This window comes from Mirounga angustirostris, unplaced genomic scaffold (genome assembly GCF_029215605.1).
Source record: "Mirounga angustirostris isolate CCGP_5_RB_7025 unplaced genomic scaffold, mMirAng1.0.hap1 SCAF_4, whole genome shotgun sequence".
Lineage (NCBI taxonomy): Eukaryota > Metazoa > Chordata > Mammalia > Carnivora > Phocidae > Mirounga > Mirounga angustirostris.
This window is the reverse complement of record NW_026991712.1, coordinates 150,124,817-150,144,064: the sequence shown is the minus strand read 5'-3', so window position 1 is coordinate 150,144,064 and position 19,248 is coordinate 150,124,817. Positions and strand designations below refer to the sequence as shown.

At 36.1% G+C, this 19,248-nt stretch overlaps 1 protein-coding gene across 2 annotated transcripts in view; it reads right to left on the bottom strand.

Moving 5' to 3' along the window:
* The window catches only part of FAF1 (Fas associated factor 1), a 500,825-nt gene that overhangs the window by 360,502 nt on the left and 121,075 nt on the right, over nucleotides 1-19,248 (bottom strand). The window lies entirely within an intron of this gene.

Here is a 19,248-nt window from a genome sequence, read left to right as displayed (position 1 = left end):
TCTGATACATTGTAAAATATTCAATAAAGGTGAACTGCCTTTATTCTAACATTTGTCATACCAAGATTTTTTTTGCACTGTTTTCTTTTAATTCCAGTATAATTAAAGTACAGTGTTATATTAGTTTCAGGTGTACAGTATGGTTCATTCAACATGCTATACATTACTCAGTGCTCATCACAGTAAGTATACTCTTAATCCCCCCCACCTTCCCTCTGATAAATACCCGTTTATTCTCTATATTTAAGAGTCTGCTTTTTTTGTTTCTCTTTTTTTTCTTGGTTTTGTTTCTTAAATTCCACAATAAGTGAAATCATATGGTATTTGTCTTTCTCTGACTGACTTATTTCACTTAGCATTATATCCTCTAGATCCACCCATGTTTGTCATACCAAGATTTATTCTTGTTTAAAATCACAAATATTTATTTGACAGAGAGAGATACAGCGAGAGAGTGAACACAAGCAGGGGGAGTGGAAGAGGGAGAAGCAGGCTCCGTGCTGAGCAAAGCTGGATCCCAGAACCCTGGGGTCATGACCTGAGCCAAAGGCAGAAACTTAATGACTGAGCCACCCAGGCGCCCGGACGGGGGTGGGAGGGATAGGGTGGCTGGGTGATGGACATTGGGGAGGGTATGTGCTATGGTGAGCACTGTGAATTGTGTAAGACTGATGAATCACAGAACTGTACCCTTGAAACAAATAATACATTATATATTAATAATAAAAAAGGATATAGCAAATAAATGTGTATTAAAATTTAAAAAATTTTAAAAATAATAAAAAATAAAAAGTTTTAATAAAAGATGTTAGTATGAGGGACAATAAATAAATAAATAAATAAATAAATAAATAAATAAATAAATAAATAAATCATTGTTGACTTGGCAAAAAAAATAAAATAAAATCACAAATAGTTTTTAATCACAAAATTCTGAAAGCAAGGAATGGACACTATAAAAAAACAAATTTTTCCACTCACAACACTTATCTTTTGCAGACAACTTATTTCTGGAGATGTTTTCTCTCTTCACTATTTAAATAATGGTCTACATCATCAAAATACTCTATCACTTACAGATAAAATGATGAAACCAACATACAAGAAAAGTGAGTAGTTTAACAATCCTACAATCCCAAACTTAAATTTTTTAACCTGTTCTTTTAAATCCACCTATTGTTGTTTATTTTTTTAGTAGAAAAGAATTACAGTTGGCAACCCTAAAAGAGCTCCTAACAGCCAAATACTTAGTTTTAATAAGTTCTAAGTTGATTTTTTTTTTCCTTCAGGGAAAGAAAACAGCAGAACAATTTAAGACATATAGCCACCCACAATCTGTTTTTAGTCAAATGCAAAAAATGTTCACTGAGTCCTTCCAAGTAGATATCACTATCAAAATAGCTCAACATGCAGCATCAGGACTGGTGCAGATCAAATGAAGGACAAAGAAATACAGGGCAGATCCAAAGATTAATAATGGTACTTGAGAGATTTACCCTACTCAAGTAAATATCTATGGATGAAAAACCAAACTGCAAACTGGGAAAACCATATAGCTAAGATCAAAAGGAATTGGCAACCAATATCTCATTTACTAAAAGCAAAAATTAGGAAAGGTGGTTTCTGTGACAGTCACTTGCTTCCCTTCCCCAGGTTCTTTGCCCCTCCTGAGGAAACATGGTAGTACTTAGACTTTGGTTAGCATCACATAAAGACCTACTCACCCCTCTCTCTTCCACTTAGTATAAAATTATTGCCTTCTGCTTTATTCAATGAATGTAAAAAGAGAAAGGAAAAAATGTCAACTAATCTGCCTTTGCTAGATTCAGATTATAAGCTAAAAACCTAAAAAAGATAGAAATGTTGAAGGTTAGCAGTATGAAGGATTTATGGAGGCAGACATCCTGCAGTATTAAAGGGAAGCCAACAAGCCAAATCTGCTTTCTGTTACAAGCAGCAACATAAGGAAAACACTCTTCCTTGTTATTAGCGGTCCTAAATATAGCTGTCTCCATTTTGGGGTTGATGGAACATCTAAAATCAATTTAATTCATGAAAGTAGGTTGCAATTACTCTGTACTAAATAAAAAAAGAAGAAATGTACTAGGTATTGTGGATAACACATGGACAAGACAGCCCCAAACCTTGGGAAGTGAGGAGGAAAAGTAAGATAAGAATACATTAGAGTAGAATATAGAAAGTGTTTCCATCTCAATAAATGACACCAATCTTCCAGCTGACCAAGTCAAAAACCTTGGTGTTATCCTTGATTTCCTCCTTCCCATTTATTCACAAGTTCTGAGAGCTGAAATGTTAAAACACATTCAGAATTTGATCACATTGCACTGTTATGTGCAATGTGAAGCCTCCATCTTCTCTCTCCTCTATTACTGCATTAGCCTCCTGATTTCCTTGCATTGCCCTTGCTCATCTTTAGTGTATTCTCTCATCAGAGTGGCCATAATGAAGCTATTAAAATATAAGTCAGACCATGTCAATCCTCTACTCAAAATCTTCCACTTTTTACTCTGAGATAAAAAGACAACATCCTTAATATGCCTTATTTCTCCTTCCTCTAATCTCTTACTTCACCTCCTTCTCCTTTCCTGAGCCACACTTGTCTTCTTGATATTCCTGGAAAATTGGAAGCCTGATTTCCCACTTCAGGGTATATGTGGTTACTATTCCCCCTGCCTGAAATGGTCTTGCCCCCAGACAGTACATTCACTAACTCCCTTCCTCCAGGTCTTTATTCAATTGTCACCTGCCCACTTTTTCTAGAAAACTACAGACCCCACCCAACATACTTTTATCCTCCTTCCTTGTTTTTTTTTTCTTCCTTCCCTTAGAAATGATTACTTCTGGGGCACCTGGGTGGCTCAGTTGGTTAGCATCTGCCTTCAGCTCAGGGTGAGGGGCCGAGGGAGAAGCAGACTACCATATCCAGTAGGGAGTCTGCTTCTCCCTCGGCCCCTCACCCTGCTTGTGCTCTCCTCTCTGACTCATTCTCTCTCTCTCTCAAATAGATAAATAAAACTTAAAAAAAAAAAAGAAATGATCACTTTCTGATACACTATGTTACTTATTTATATCATTTATAGTCTGTCTCCTCCTGTGAAAATGTAAGCACCATGAAGACAGAGATTCTTACCTGTTTTGGTTCACTGCTATATTCCTACCACAGAGAAGAAATCTTTGCATATAGTAAATGCTCAATAAATATCTTCTGGTGAATTTATGAATGGAAGTATTAGTGAATTAATATTCATTAGATGTCTTTTTGGACTTAGAGGAATAAAGAGGGAAGGAAGCATCTGTAATGTGCAAGGAGCTATGTACAATAAATTACACATCATTACACGTCTCATTCAATCCTCACTCCATGAAGCAAGCATATGAAGATTCTGAGAGAATAAGTGGTTTATCCAAGATTATACAGAGTAACATTCAAATTCAGGCCTCTCTGACTCCCAGAAGTACCGATCTTTTCACCACAAAGCAATTTGGGTTTTTTTTTTCCTTGACAACAACATAGAGGAAAGGGTATACCTTGTGTTTCAGATGAACACAGTATAAATCTCTGTACTATACTAACAATACTAATAACCTTGGATCACTAACTCTATTTTAGAAACTGAGATATTAATGCATCTTTGATCTGTGTCTGTATGGGTGAAGGGAAAGTGTTGGCTGGGGTGTTGAATTATGGGTAAGGGGAGAAGTCTGACTACTACCATCAATATGATCATTCCTAGAAATCAACTAAATTAAATTACTGAGGTTACAGAACACCTTCCAGACTACAGCTACCCAAAAGAACTTCCTGCAATGATAGAAGTAATTTATATCTGCACTGTATAATACACCAGCCACCAGCCTGTGTGGCTATAGATCCCTTGAAAGTATAGCCAGTGTGACCAAGGAATTGAATTATAATTTAATGATTAACATAATTATTAAATTAGCCATTTAATTTAAATTGAAATACCCACATAAGGGTAGTAACATCTATATTGGATGTGTCTATATACACTGTTCTAGACTCTCCATTCCACTTCAGCCATATCCTTCACCTCACTCACTTGCTCACTTATAATACTTTGATCCACTTTAAATGATGACAGTGCATATATGGCAAAGTTCTTTTCCCAAAACTGTCCCAAAGGAAAAAGGAAATTACCCTATAGTTGAGTCCTTAAAACTATTTTATTTAGGAAGAAGAAAAAACTGTTTAAAAAAGACACACAGTCTAAAACTTCAGGCAATACAAGTTTTGGATACTGAAAACAGGTTCCCTGATGTGATCAGCTTAAAAAGATGGCAAAGAACTTCAGCACAGATTTTCTAATGGGAGGGGAGATAATAATTTTACAATTAAAACTTTAGATGCCATTATAAATAAGCCTGTTAAAGACTGGGTTTGAAAGGGTTTCAGGGTAGAGCTCATGAAGAGCAAATGAGTTCTTGTGACTTGAGATTAAAATTCCCAGGAAAAGTACCATATCCAGATTTTTTAAATGCTCCTATCTCAAACCACTTAAACAAAAATTAAGATCATGTGCTTTGAAAAATTGGGAGACTAACTCTGGTTAGTGAAGAAGATGCTAATGTTTAAAATGCATGTGAAAGGTCTGAATAATGTTTCATGAAGCAAGTGTAAAAAAGGTAATACTTTAAGGCAACATTTTATATTATATAATTTTACTATTTTGTTTTTTAAATTTTATTTTATTATGTTATGTTAGTCACCATACAGTACTTCATTAGTTTTTGATGTAGTGTTCAAGATTCATTGTTTGCATATAACACCCAGTGCTCCATGCAATACGTGCCCTCCTTAGTACCCATCACTGGGCTAACCCATCCTCCCACTCCCTCCCCTCTGAAACGCTGTTTGTTTCCCAGAGTCCATAGTCTCTCATGGTTCGTCTCCCCCTCTGATTCCCCCCCTTCATTTTTCCCTTCCTTCTCCTAATGTCCTCCGTGCTATTCCTTATGTTCCACATATAGGTGAAACCATATGATAATTGTCTTTCTCTGCTTAACTTATTTCACTTAGCATAATCTCCTCCAGTTCCATCCATGTCGATGCAAATGGTGGATATCCATCCTTTCTGATGGCTGAGTAATATTCCATTTTATATATGAACCACATCTTCTTTATCCATTCGTCTGTTGAAGGGCATCTTGGCTCCTTCCACAGTTTGGCTATTGTGGACATTGCTGCTATGGACATTGGGGCACATGTGCCCCTTCGAATCACTACATCTGTATCTTTGGGGTAAATACCCAGTAATGCAATTGCTGGGTCATAGGGTAGTTCTATTTTTAACTTTTTGAGGAACCTCCATACTGTTTTCCAAAGTGGCTGTACCAACTTGCATTCCCACCAACAGTGTAAGAGGGTTCCCCTTTCTCTACATCCTCTCCAACATTTTTTGTTTCTTGCCTTGTCAAATTTTGCCATCCTCACTGGTATAAGGTGGTATCTCAATGTGGTTCTGATTTGAATTTCCCTGATGGCTAATGATGTTGAACATATTTTCATGTATCTGTTAGCCATTCATATGTCTTTGGAGAAGTGTCTGTCCATGTCTTCTGCCCATTTTTTAACTTGATTATTCGTTTTTGGGGTGTTCAGTTTGAGAAGTGAACTTGTGTTTAGTGAAAGGAGTGGTACTAGAGGGCCTCTCTGAATTATTCCCATTCTTACAGAGATTTCAGTGTTTAAACTAGAAGTGATGTTACTTGTAGGTTTTCTGTAGCAACACTTTATAAAGATAAGGAAATTTCTGTCTGTGCTTTTTTTAAAAAAGAATATCTCTTAGCAATTATAATTGAATTGAGGTTTATTAAGTGCTTGCCCTGCATAGATTGAAATAGCCATAAAAAATTTCTTCTTTATTCTGTTAATGTTGTGAATTACACTGGTTGATATTTGAATGTTATATATTATTTTTCATTTAATTCTGGATGCACTTTACTGATGTTTTATTTAGGAATTTTGCATCTGTGTTTGTGAGAGAAACTGGCATATGATTTTCTTTTCTTGTAATGTTAACATATTTTGGTAGCAAGCTTATCTGGCTTCATAAAGGGTTGCTAGATTTAGCAAATAAAAATCCCATGTATACTTATACTAAAAAATACTTACTGCTTTTCTGAAATTCACATTTAATTTGGCATCCTGTATTTTATCTGGCAACATCACTCATAGGTCAAGTTCAGAAATGTTGCATCTCGGGGCGCATGGGTGGCTCAGTGGTTAAGCGGCTGCCTTCGGCTCAGGTCATGATCCCAGGGTCCTGGGATCAAGCCCTGCATCGGGCTCCTGCTCCGCAGGAGGCCTGCTTCTCCCTCTCCTACTCCCCCTGCTTGTGTTCCCTCTCTTGCTGTGTCTCTGTCAAATAAATAAATAAAATCTTAAGAAAAAATGTTGCATCTCTCTCTTTTTCTAGAAGAGTTTATATAAGATTGGTGTTTTCATCCTTAAATATTTGGTAGAATTCATCAGCGAAACTGTCTGTGCCTGGAATTTTGTTAGATTTAGACCTACATATTTCATTTTTGGGGTGCTCATGTAAATGATACTGTTTTTAATTTCAAATTAGAATTCTTCATTGCTGGTATATAGGGAGGTGAGTAGATTTTATATCATAACCTTGTATCCTGCAAAGATATACAATCTTTGTTTATTATATATTCTCTTTTTTTTTTTAAGATTTTATCCATTTATTTTGACAGAGAGAAAGAGACAGCGAGAGAGGGAACACAAGCAGGGGGCAGATGGAGAGGGAGAAGCAGACTCCCCGCTGAGCAGGGAGCCCAATGTGGGGCTCCATCCCAGGACCCGGGGATCATGAGACCTGAGCCAAAGGTAGATGCTTAACGACTGAGCCACCCAGGCACCCCTTTTCTTAATGTGATTATGATAGAGGTTAAACATGTACTCCTGAATTTTTAAAACCTAATATAAATGAAGGGTTTTACTACTTTTCAGACAAAGCAAGGAATTAGAACAACACTTAATATCCATTTATTGTTTTCTTAAGTTTTATGTATTTTGTTATGTTTTAATTCTGTATACATTTTAGGTCCTATAAGACATCATTATTGTTTTATACTGCCAATATGCATTTAGATTTACTTTCTCTTTACTCTTTCTGTTGTTTTTTATTCCCTTCTGCATTTTCTTCCATCTCATGCCATTTTTCTTCTGTTTGAAGAATATCTTTTAGTTTTTCCTTTATTGTGGGTGTATTAACAAAAAAATTCTCTTTTTAAATATGTTTTCAAAATGTCTTTATCTCACCTTATTTTTTTTTTCTTAACTTCATTTTTGAAGAGTATATTTTTTTAAACTGGAAACAGCATTATAGGTTAAGAAAGCTTGTTTTTTTCATTACTTTGAAGACATTTTATTTTCTTCTGGCTTCCATTGTTTCTGGGAAGAAAGCAGCTATTGTATTTATTTTTGTTCCTAGATGGTAAACCTTTTCCTCTTTGACTGCTTTTAGGATTTTCTCTTTCTTTGTTTTTCAGAGATTTAACTAATATGTGCCTAGGTGTGGCTTTCTTTTTATTTATCTTGCCTGGAGTTCTTAGGGTTTATTTAGTATGTCTTTTTTTTTTTTTTTAAGATTTTATTTATTTATTTGACAGAGACAGAGACAGCGAGAGCAGGAACACAAGCAGGGGGAGTGGGAGAGGGAGAAGCAGGCTTCCTGCTGAGCCGGGAGCCCAATGTGGGACTCGATCCCAGGACCCTGGGATCATGACCTGAGCCGAAGGCAGTCGCTTAACCAACTGAGCCACCCAGGCGCCCTAGTATGTCTCTTAATGCCCATCAATTTTTGGAAATATTAGTAATGTCCCTTTTATAAAGGTTGTGAGTTATTCTCTCTCTCTTTTAAGTCTAGAATCTAATTACATATGTGTAATATCTTTCATTCTGCCCCATATGTCTTTTAGTCATTATTCCATTGTCTCTCCATGCTTCACTTGGATAATTTTCTTCTGATTTACTTCATATTCACTAATTATCTCTTCAGTTAAGTCTAATCTGATGTTAAATCCATCTACAAAGTTAATTTCAGCTTTATTATTCAGTTCTTATTTCCATAATTTCACAGGGTTAGGGGTGAGAGGGATGAGAGAGAGTACAGGTCAGGTCCTATCAAAGAACTCTAGTGAACACCCCAGACAGTTTCATTTGGGACCTTGAAGCAATACACCTAAGGAATAAGGGTAAACTGAAAATAGACCAGCACTCAGAAGAAATGAGGCCCAATTTTGAATCATCTCCATTTTTGACTACAGTAAGATGATCTATATTTTTGCCTAGATGTTTCCAGGAGTAAAAACCAGTTGAACCTCAAACATATCTCTCAGTGTTTTGTTTCCATTGATCTACTCAGTGAAAAATAATAAGGCATGCCATAAAGTAAAAATTTTCCTGAAAACCTAGAGAAACAGACAATAGAAACAGATCCATAGGAGATCCAGATATTTCAATTACCAATTTTTTAGAAATATATTATTACAGGACATAGTGGAGAGTTTAATCAGAGGAATGGCAACTATCATATTCACAAGTATTTATTTAGAATTCACATGGAAATAAGTATATGTAAAAAATTTCAAACATTTTTTTAAAAGTAAACTTTGTTAATGTTTGCACCATAATTACAGCAGTATGAATAATTAATTCAGTATAGGTAACATACAGTGTTATATTAGTATGGGATAGTACACTTTGTATGATTTCAGTCCTTTGCAATTTATTGATACTTTCTGTGACAGGCTGAGTCTAAGATGGCTCCCTGTGATTCCTACCTCTGCATATTCATACACTTGTTTAATACCCTTCCCTCACTTTGAGTGGGATCTGTGATAGATCTTCCTTGACTTATGATGGGGTTATGTCCCAATAAATCCATGATAAGTTGAAAATATTCTAAGTTGAAAGTACCGTAAGTTGAAAATGCATTTAATACACCTACCTTAACACTCTCAGAAACTTACATTAGCTTTCAGTTGGGCAAAATCATCTAACACAAAGCCTATTTTATAATAAAATGTTGAATATCTCATGTAACTTATTGAATACCATACTAAAAGTGAAAAACAAAATGGTTGTAAGTGTAATCACAACCTTGTGATTATATAGCTGAGTGGGAGCTGTGGTTTGCGGCTACTGCCTGGCTTCACAAGAGAGTATTGTACTGCATATCACTAGCTCAGAAGAAGATCAAAAGTCAAAATTTGAAGTACACTTTCTACTGAATGTGTTTTGCTTTTGCACCATCATAAAATCAAAAAATTGTAAGTTGAATCATGGTAAGTTGGGCACTGTCTGTACAACAAAGTGATGAGATATCAGTTCTTTAATTAAATTACATAGGATTTAACTTCTGTCTTGCTAGAGACTTTCTTGTTGGCTTTGATGAAGCAAGTGACTGTATTGGTGAGGAATAGTGGCAAAGAACTCCAACAGCCCAAAAGTAATGGAATCATCCCCAAAACCATATAAATGAGCCTGGAAATGGGGAAATCCTTCCCCAGGTGAGCCTCCAGATGAGATCCAACTCTGGCAGACACATCAATTGCAGCCTTGTGAGAGACTCTGAAGCAGAGATCCCAGCTAAGCCATGCCTAGGTTCTGACCAACAGAAACTATGAGATAATCAGTATTTATTGTTTTAAACTGCTTAGTTTGTGGTAATTTGTTACATCATAGATAACTAATACACTGCTTAATGACCTAATTTGTGATCCAATTTGTTTATTGTTTTGTTTTTAGAAATATGTTCACTATGCAGTTGTTAGGTGTAGTATTTTATATATGTCCATTGGATCAAGTATTTTAAATTGTTCAAATCTTCTAAATCTTTATTTTTGATTGTTCTATCAATTACTGAACATGATATATTGAAATCTCCTGCAATGATTGTGGTTTTGTTAATTTTTATGGGTGATGCTGTTCATTTGTGCATTCTAGGCTGTACTATTAGATACATGCAAATATAGAATTATTATAACATCCTAGCAAACTGAACCTTTTCCCTTATTATTTTCTTTTTCTCTAGGAATGTTTTTGGCTTTATATTCTGTTTTAATTTTATTATAGGTACACCAGTTTTGGGTAGTGTTTTTTTGGTATATCTCTTTTTACCCTTTATTGTTAACCTTTTTACCCTTTTTTGTTAACCTTTCTGTGTTATTATATTTTAATGTGTTGCTTCATGATAACATACAGCTGGTTGATGAGTCATCTTTAATCTATATAATCTTTGCATTTCAAGCTTATCATTTTCAACAGCCAGATTTAATGTAATTACTCATATATTTTGGGTGAAATATATGATGTTATGTGCTTTGTAGAAATGTTCTGTTTTCCCTCTTCTGTTACATTGGTTATTTTTGTTACTCCTTCATATCCCTTTCCTCTTTCCATTTGGTAATTATATACTCTTTAAAAATCTTGTGGCAAATTTCTTTGGAAATCAGACAATGGATATCTGACTCATCAAATTCTAAAATTAATATATTGTAAGGATCTTACAACTGTTTATTTTCCATTTACATTCCTCTCAACTTATATATATACTGTTTATTTTGTTAGGTACTTTAGTTTTGTAGAAAAATTTTAAACCCCACAAATTATTATCATTGTTCTATGCAGTCAATTTTCATTTAGATTTACCTACATTTCCCCCCATTTTCTTTGTTCTTTTTTTCATCTTTGCGTTCAATTTAGTATCCTTTTCCTTCTGCTGTAGTATATACGGTAGAGGTTGCATTAGTGCAGATCATATGGGGGCAAACTCTTCCAGGTTTAGTTTGTCTGAAACATATATTTTTCCCTTTCCTTTATTTTTGAAAAATATCTTCCCTAGGTATGGAATAATAGGTTGATTATACTTTCCCTTTAGAACATCAGTTGAAGATATCATTCCATTATCTTCTGGCCTTTTTTGTTTCTGATGGGAAGTTAGTGGCCATTCTCACTGCCATTTCTTTGATTGTAATCTGCCATTTTTCTCTGGGTTTTTTTTTTTTTTTTAAGAAAGAGAGAGAAAACATGGAAGCGCTGGGGGAAGGGGCAGAGGGAGAGGGAGAGACAGAGAATCTTTTTTTTTTTTTTGCTGTTTACCATTTTATTTTTATTTATTTTTATTATGTTATGTTAATCACCATACATTACATCATTAGTTTTTGACGTAGTGTTCCAGGATTCATTATTTGCGTATAACACCCAGTGCTCCACGCAGAATGTGCCCTCTTTAATACCCATCACCAGGCTAACCCATCCTCCCACTCCCCTCCCCTCTAGAACCCTCAGTCTATTTTTCAGAGTCCATCATCTCTCATGGTTCATCTCCCCCTCCGATTTCCCCCCCTTCATTCTTCCCCTCCTGCTATCTTTTTTTTTTTTAACACATAATGTATTATTTTTTTCAGAGGTACAGATCTGTGATTCAACAGTCTTGCACAATTCACAGTGCTCACCATAGCACATACCCTCCCCAGTGAGAGACAGAGAATCTTAAGCAGGTCCACACCGAGCACAGAGCCCTCCGTGGCACTTGATTGATGTCACAACCCTGAGATCATGACCTGAGGCGAAATCAAGAGTCAGATGCTTAACCAACTGAACCACCCAGCTGCCCCTTGCTTGTTTTATAATTTAAAAAAAATTTTAATTGGGGCATAATTTACATAATATACGTAATTTATATACAGTGATACTACTTTAAGAGTTCAGTTCAACTAACTGATGCATGGATATCATGTTTTATTGATGGCTTTTTCTGAATGGAAGGCATTTTGATGGTGAAGTCTAGATGTTTGACTCAGACTAATCTTCAAGGGATGTTGGCCCAATATGTCTAAGGATTTGCAGTAACTCAAACACTGGTCATAAATCTAACTAATATCTTTAGATCTTGGCCATTTCACTTGTAACTTTGGTTGGCAAGAATTTTTCTCCTCTGCCAATTCTTCTCTCTTTAGTTTCTCAAATGCACTAAGTTTTTTTCTACCTTTACAACATTTGCACATGCAGTTTTCTCTACCTCAAATATTCCTTCCCAGTTTTTAAAATAACTGACATCTGAGTGTCTGTTAGGTCTTAACAAATATTTAACCTCTTCAGAGAGTTTTTCTTGATCACAGATATTTCTGTCATAGCACTGTGTTCTTTTCCTCTGTATTGCTTAGTTTAGTGTATGGTTGTGCTCATCATTTGACAGTTTTCCAACTGTCTCCTGCTCTGTTTTGAGTTACTGGGCTGACCCACATAAGCTACATTCCCCCAAGCTCTCTCTTTTTTTTAAAGATTTTATTTATTTATTTGACAGAGAGAGCGAGAGAGAGCACAAGTAGGCAGAGTGGCAGCCAGAGGGAGAGGGAGAAGCAGGCTCTCTGCTGAGCAGGGAGCCACATGTGGGGCTCGATCCCAGGACCCCAGGATCATGACCTGAGCCGAAGGCAGACGCTTAACCGACTGAGCCACCCAGGAGCCCCTCCCCAAGCTCTCTTGATATCTAGCTTTTAGCCATCCTCTTACGACAGGCAGTGTGAAGAGATGGGAGAGTGAGATACAAGGCTATTTTTACTCTTCTCCTGTTTCTGTGGAGTCTCTTGTAGTGATTCCATTTCTTGTGTGTCTCTGGCTCTTTCAAGAGTTCCATCTCTTGCTGGGCAGCCTCTCTTCCATGGCCCCCATTCCAACTGGGTGGCCTTGGCTTATAGACTCTATTAGTATACTTTCTTTCTTGGTATCGCCACCCTTTTTGGGGTAGTAGGGACTTCCTGTTGCTTATTGCTAGGTTGCCTGACATACTTTTTTTTTTTAAATTGAAGTAGAATTCACATAACATATGATTAACCATGTAAAAGTGTACAGTTCAGTGGTCTTTATTGTACTCCCAGTGTGTTGCATCTATCAGCTCACTCTGATTTCAGAACTTTTTCATTACCCATAAAAACACCCAGACCCATTAAGTAATTCTTCCCTTTCCCCCCTCCTTCTACCTCCTGGTAAACTTTAATCTACTTTCTGTCTCTGTGGATTTTCCTATTGTGGATATATTATATAAAAGGAATTATACAATATTTAACATTTTGTGTGAGCCTTCTTGCACTTAGCGTACATTTTCAACCTTTTTAGTTCTTCCAATATTCTTAAAAGTAGTTTTCCTTATTGAAGTCCCTCTATTGATCTGTCTGGTATTGGTTACTTTTCCTTGTTGGAAACTGATGAGATACTTATCTATATGTTTACTGTTTATTTATTACCTGTAACATTTCCTATATTCTAAGTTCCATAAGGGCAGAAACCAGGTCTGATGTTTGTTTGGTATGAGAGAATTTTTTTTTCAAAGATTTTATTTATTTATTTGAGAGAGAGTGAGCAAGAACAAGAGCATGGGGGTAGGGGCAGAGGAAGAAGGATAAGCTGACTCCCTGGTGAGCAGGGAGCCTGACGTGGGGCTGAGATCATGACCTGAGCTGAAGGCAGACACTTAACTGACTGAGCCACCCAGTTGCTTGGTATGAGAGAAATTTTAATAGAGTGCTGAGGAATATTAGAGATACAGAAGGATTAGAGACCCTTATTCAAAATGAGGAGCAATTAATCTTTAGTTAAGTGGTCTGTCATATATACATTACTAGTTGTTTTTCACCTGCTTTTGACAAGAACCCTGTATTAAAAAATGTTGACTGTCAATTAACCAATATAAGAATCTGCTAATGTAAGTATTTTTAAAGTTTATATATTATTGACATTTTAGGAAGGAAACTACTTTCAGAGAATATTTATTTTAATCCTCCTTCCCTTCTTTTTCTCTTTATTTCTTGGCAGAAATCTTTTTTTAATGAATTTTGTTTTATTGTGATAAAACGTATGTAACGTAAAATTTATCATCTTAACCATTTTTAAGTGTATAGTTCGACAGTGTTAAAAGTATTCACATTGTTGTGAAACACATCTCCAGAACTTTTTCACCTTGCAAAACTGAAACTTTACACAGATTAAACGACGACTATCGATCTCCCCCTCCACCACCCCACCCGCCCTGACCCTGCCTGGTAACCACCATTCTACTTTCTGTTTCTATGAATTTGACTACTTTAGATACCTCAGTTAAGTAGAATCATACAGTATTTGTTTTTTTTGTGATTTGTTTATTTCACTTAGCATAATGTTCTCCAGGTTTATCCATGTTGCAGCCTCTGACAGTATTTCTTTCCTTTCTGAGGCTGAATAATGTTCCATTTTATGTATATAACACAATTTCCTTATCCATTCATTCATCAGTGGTGATTGGGTTGCCTCCACCTCTTGGCTGTTGTGAATAATGCTGCTGTAGAAACATGGTATGCAAATATCTTTTTGAGACCCTGCTTTAAATTCTTTTGGATGTATACCCAGAATTGGAATTATTGGATCATATGTTAGTTCTATTTTTAATTTTTGAGGACTGTCCTTATTGTTTCCCATAGTAGTTACACGATTTTACAATCCCATCAACAGTGCATAAAAGGCACAAGGGCTCCAATATTTCCAAATCCTTGCCAACACTTTTAAAAGTTTAATTTATTAATTTTTGTGGTAGCCATCCTAATGGGTGTGAGGTGATGTCTCACTGCAGTAGATTTGCATTTCTCTGATGATCAGTGATGTTGAGGGTCTTTTCATATGCTCATTGGCCATTACTATATCATCTTTGGAGAAATGTCTGTTCAAGTCCTTTGCCGTTTTTTAAATGGAATTATTTGATCTTTTGTTATTGAGTTGTAGGATCACAAGTATTATTTGCAAATATTTTCTCCCATCTTATAGGTTGTTTTTTCACTCTGTTGATTGTGTCCTTTGATGCACAGAAATTTTAGTTTCATGTATCCTTCCCCTTTGCCCCCCCTTTTTGGCTTTTGTTGCTTATGTTTTTGGTGTGATAGTTAGGAAATCATTGCCAGATCCAGTCTCACAAAGCTTTTTCTCTATGTTTTTCCCTAGGAGTTTTATGGTTTTGGTGACTATATCTCTTTTTGTTCATTCTTTTATATCCAGCACCTTGACCCCTCTCCTGATACAGGTAAACTTTGAGTAAAGCAAACTGCCCTTCATAATGTGGGTGGGCCTCATCCAAACAGTTGGAGGCCCAGTAGAACAAAAGACTGGCCTTTCCTGAGCACGGGGGAATTCTTTAGTAGATGGCCTTCATACTTGAACTGCAAACATTGGCTCTTCCCTAGGTTTTCAGCCTGCTGGCCCACCTTATAGATTTTGGACTTACCAGCCTCCATTATTGGATATGCCAATTCCTTAAAATAAATCCCTTTCTTCTTCTCCCTCTCCCTCTTCATACACATATACATATATGCACATACCATGTTAATTCTGTTTCTCTGGAGAATGCTGAATAATACAAGATTATTTAGCCCAGCCCCTCTATTTTTACAGATATGGTAACTTAAAGGCCCAAGGAGATGAAGAAATTGGCCAAGGTCAAAGAACACGTTATTGAGAAAACCAGATCATGAACCCAAGTTTCCTGACTTCCAATCAAACATTCTTATTACCTGAAATTGCTTGGCCCAGAGCATCAAATCCAAATGGAAAAGCTCAGCCTCTCCTACTTCAAATAAAAAATACATATTGGCTACTTTCCATACATTAGGTCTTATCCTAAGTAGTTTGTATCCATTTTTCTCATCAATTCTCATAACCACCCTAGGAAATAAGTGTTATTATCACCTTATTTTGCATACTGACTTGCCTAAAATGACACATTTTGTCAATGACAGACCTCTTATCTGAACTTAGATCTCTAACTCTAGAACTGGAATTAGTAATTACTGTATTGCATTCTCTCTATATATTTATTTTATTCCTGTCCCCGAAGATATTAAGCAGTGAATAAAAGATTTGGGTTTACTCAAGTTTTGATTCTCATCAGCCTGGAGCCTTTTCCCTTCATTGGTTTGGCAGGATGATAAATAATTCAGACTGCTTACGTTTAGGCCTTAATTATTTGTGATCCCTTATCTTCTGTTAATTGCGATTCTTTTCTGAGTGGAAATGTCTGTGCTATTATCTAATTATTAGTACCTAAGACATTTCCAAAGTGGACACGGATTAATTTACCATGAAACTGTGTGCCTGGACACGTATATTCTTTGCTGCCAGTAACTATTACTATCTTTCCTTCTCCATCTTCCTCACCTCCACCTTTCATACCTTCTGGTGGTGGCAGTGGAAGGAGTGGAGGAGGGTGAGGGTAATGGTGTCAGGAAGGTGTTAGAGTTTTTAAACAGTGTGTCAATCAGATGGTAATCAGTCAGTAAAGGATCAACAATTCAGAATTGGAAAGAACCTGAATTTTAGTAGTGCTGACCTTGTACAAATTGCTCAAATTTATTGAGGTTGAGGAATTGTCCTGCAAATCTATTGTATAATAGATTGAGAAAAATTTTGTTTTGTCATTCCTTAGATATCTGGAGAACCTAGATCCATAGCTTTCCTTCTGTCTTCTAGAAATCACTCAGCTCTAAGTGCTATGGTGAATGCAAAGAAGTAATTTATGGCTTGCCTATGTGAGCTTAGATTCTATTTGAGGACAAAAAACACATAGATGGGAAAAAAAGCATAAATATTATAAGACAAAATATATGTGTAAACTAAGTGTCTTCAAATAGGTTTAGGCAATAAAAATTGAGAGTGTGAGAATGACTGAGAATGCAGGGGGATCGAAGAGAGACTTGAGTTGGGCCTTGTGACTAATGGCTAGAGTGGATGAATCTAGCTGCTTTTAAAATAAAAATAAGAATTTATTGTACATGATGGGGCGCCTGGGTGGCTCAGTTGGTTAAGCAACTGCCTTCGGCTCAGGTCATGATCCTGGAGTCCCGGGATCGAGTCCCACATCGGGCTCCCTGCTCAGCGGGGAGTCTGCTTCTCCCTCTGATCCTCCCCCTCTCATGCTCTCTGTCTCCCATTCTCTCCGAGATTAAAAAAAAAAAAAAAAAATCTTTAAAAAGAATTTATTGTACATGTCTAAATATAAGATGATTCTCGTTTTCTCAGTGACAAGATAATGAAAATATTTGATCAGCCTGAATATGTAAACTTTTCTTAAGGCTGTATAAGAAATAGACATTAAGTTTAGCTTATTAAGTTACACATACAGATTCAAAGGAAACAGTCAACGAAACAAAGAGGCAACCCATGGAATAAGAGAAGATATTTACAAATGACACTACAGATAAAAGGCTGGCATCCAAGATCTATAAAGAACTTCTCAAACTCAACACCCAAAAAACAAATAATCAAATCAAAAATGGGCAGAAGACATGGACGGACACTTCTCCAAAAACATATGAATGGCTAATAGATACATGAAAATATGTTCAACATCATTAGCCATCAGGGAAATTCAAATCAGAACAACATTGAGATACCACCTTATACCAGTTAGAATGGCAAAAATTGACAAGGCAAGAAACAAAAAATGTTGGAGAGGATGTGGAGAAAGGGGAACCCTCTTACACTGTTGGTGGGAATGCAAGTTGGTACAGCCACTTTGGAAAACAGTATGGAGGTTCCTCAAAAAGTTAAAAATAGAGCTACCCTATGACCCAGCAATTGCATTACTGGGTATTTACCCCAAAGATACAGATGTAGTGATTCGAAGGGGCACATGCGCCCCAATGTCCATAGCAACAATGTTCACAATAGCCAAACTGTGGAAGGAGCTGAGATGCCCTTCAACAGACGAATGGATAAAGAAGATGTGGTTCATATATAAAATGGAATACTACTCAGCCATCAGAAAGGATGAATATCCACCATTTGCATCAACATGGATGGAACTGGAGGGGATTATGCTAAGTGAAATAAGTTAAGCAGAGAAAGACAATTATATGGTTATGGTTTCACCTATATGTGGAACATAAGGAATAGCACGGAGGACATTAGGAGAAGGAAGGGAAAAATGAAGGGGGGGAATCAGATGGGGAAATGAACCATGAGACTCTGGGAAACAAACAGAATTTCGGGGAGGGGGGATGGGTTAGCATGGTGATAGGTATTAAGGAGGGCACATATTGCAATGGGCACTGGGTGTTATATGTAAACAATGAATCATGGAACACTACATCAAAAATTAATGAAGTACTGTATGATGCCTAACACATTAAAAAATTAAAAAATTAAAAATAAACACAAGTTCAAAAAATGGTAGCAATACCCTGTGTTTGTAGATTTGAAGATGTTATGCTGTAAAGATGTTAATTCTCTTTCAGATTCATCTTATCAAATTCATCCTCAAATTCAATATAATTTCAATTACAATTCTCGCAGATTATTTTGTATGAATTGATAACCTGATTATACATATATATAAACATGCAAAGATCAAGAACAACCAAGACAATCTTGGAAAGGACAAAGCTTCAAAATCTACACCCCCACCAGATTATCAATATTCTTTTTTAAATTTACAGTCAGTAAAACAGGGTAGTACTGAAGCAAGTAAAGACAAACAGAGCAATGGAACTGTAATAGTTGAGAAACAAATCCACACATGTAGAATACTTGATTTATGATAAATACGGCACTGCAGAGAAGCAGGGAAAGAATGGTCTTTTCAGTAAATGACAGTAAGTCAAGTGGATATCCATGACCAAAAACACAAAAAAAAACAAAAAAATTTGGGCCTATCTCATACAACCGCAAAAATCAACTCCAGATAAATTACAACTCTAAATGTAAAAGACAAAGACAGTAAAGCTTCTAAAGAAAACATCTAGAAGAACATCTTCATGAGCTTGGACTAGGCAGAGATTTCTTTAAAATATGGGACCTAAAAAGCAAATTCAGTAAGTGGAAAAGTTAAAAAATGCAGCTACATTAAAATTAGCCTTTCCTCCTCGTTAAGGACCCCATTAAAGGAGTAAAAGGCAAGCCTCAGAATGGAAGATCTTTACAACACATACAGCAAAGAGCGTATAACCAGAAAACATAAAGAACTCCCACAAATCAACAGGAAAAAGATACACACTCCAATAGAAAAGTAAGAGATTTAAATGGGTACTCAGAAAGGAGCATACCCAAATGACCACTAGTAATCAGGGAAGTACAAATTAAAACCCTGATCAAATGCCTCTACGTTTAAGAAAAAGTATAAAAATAAAAATGTGACAATACCAAGTACTGGCAAGGATACAGAGCAACTGGAC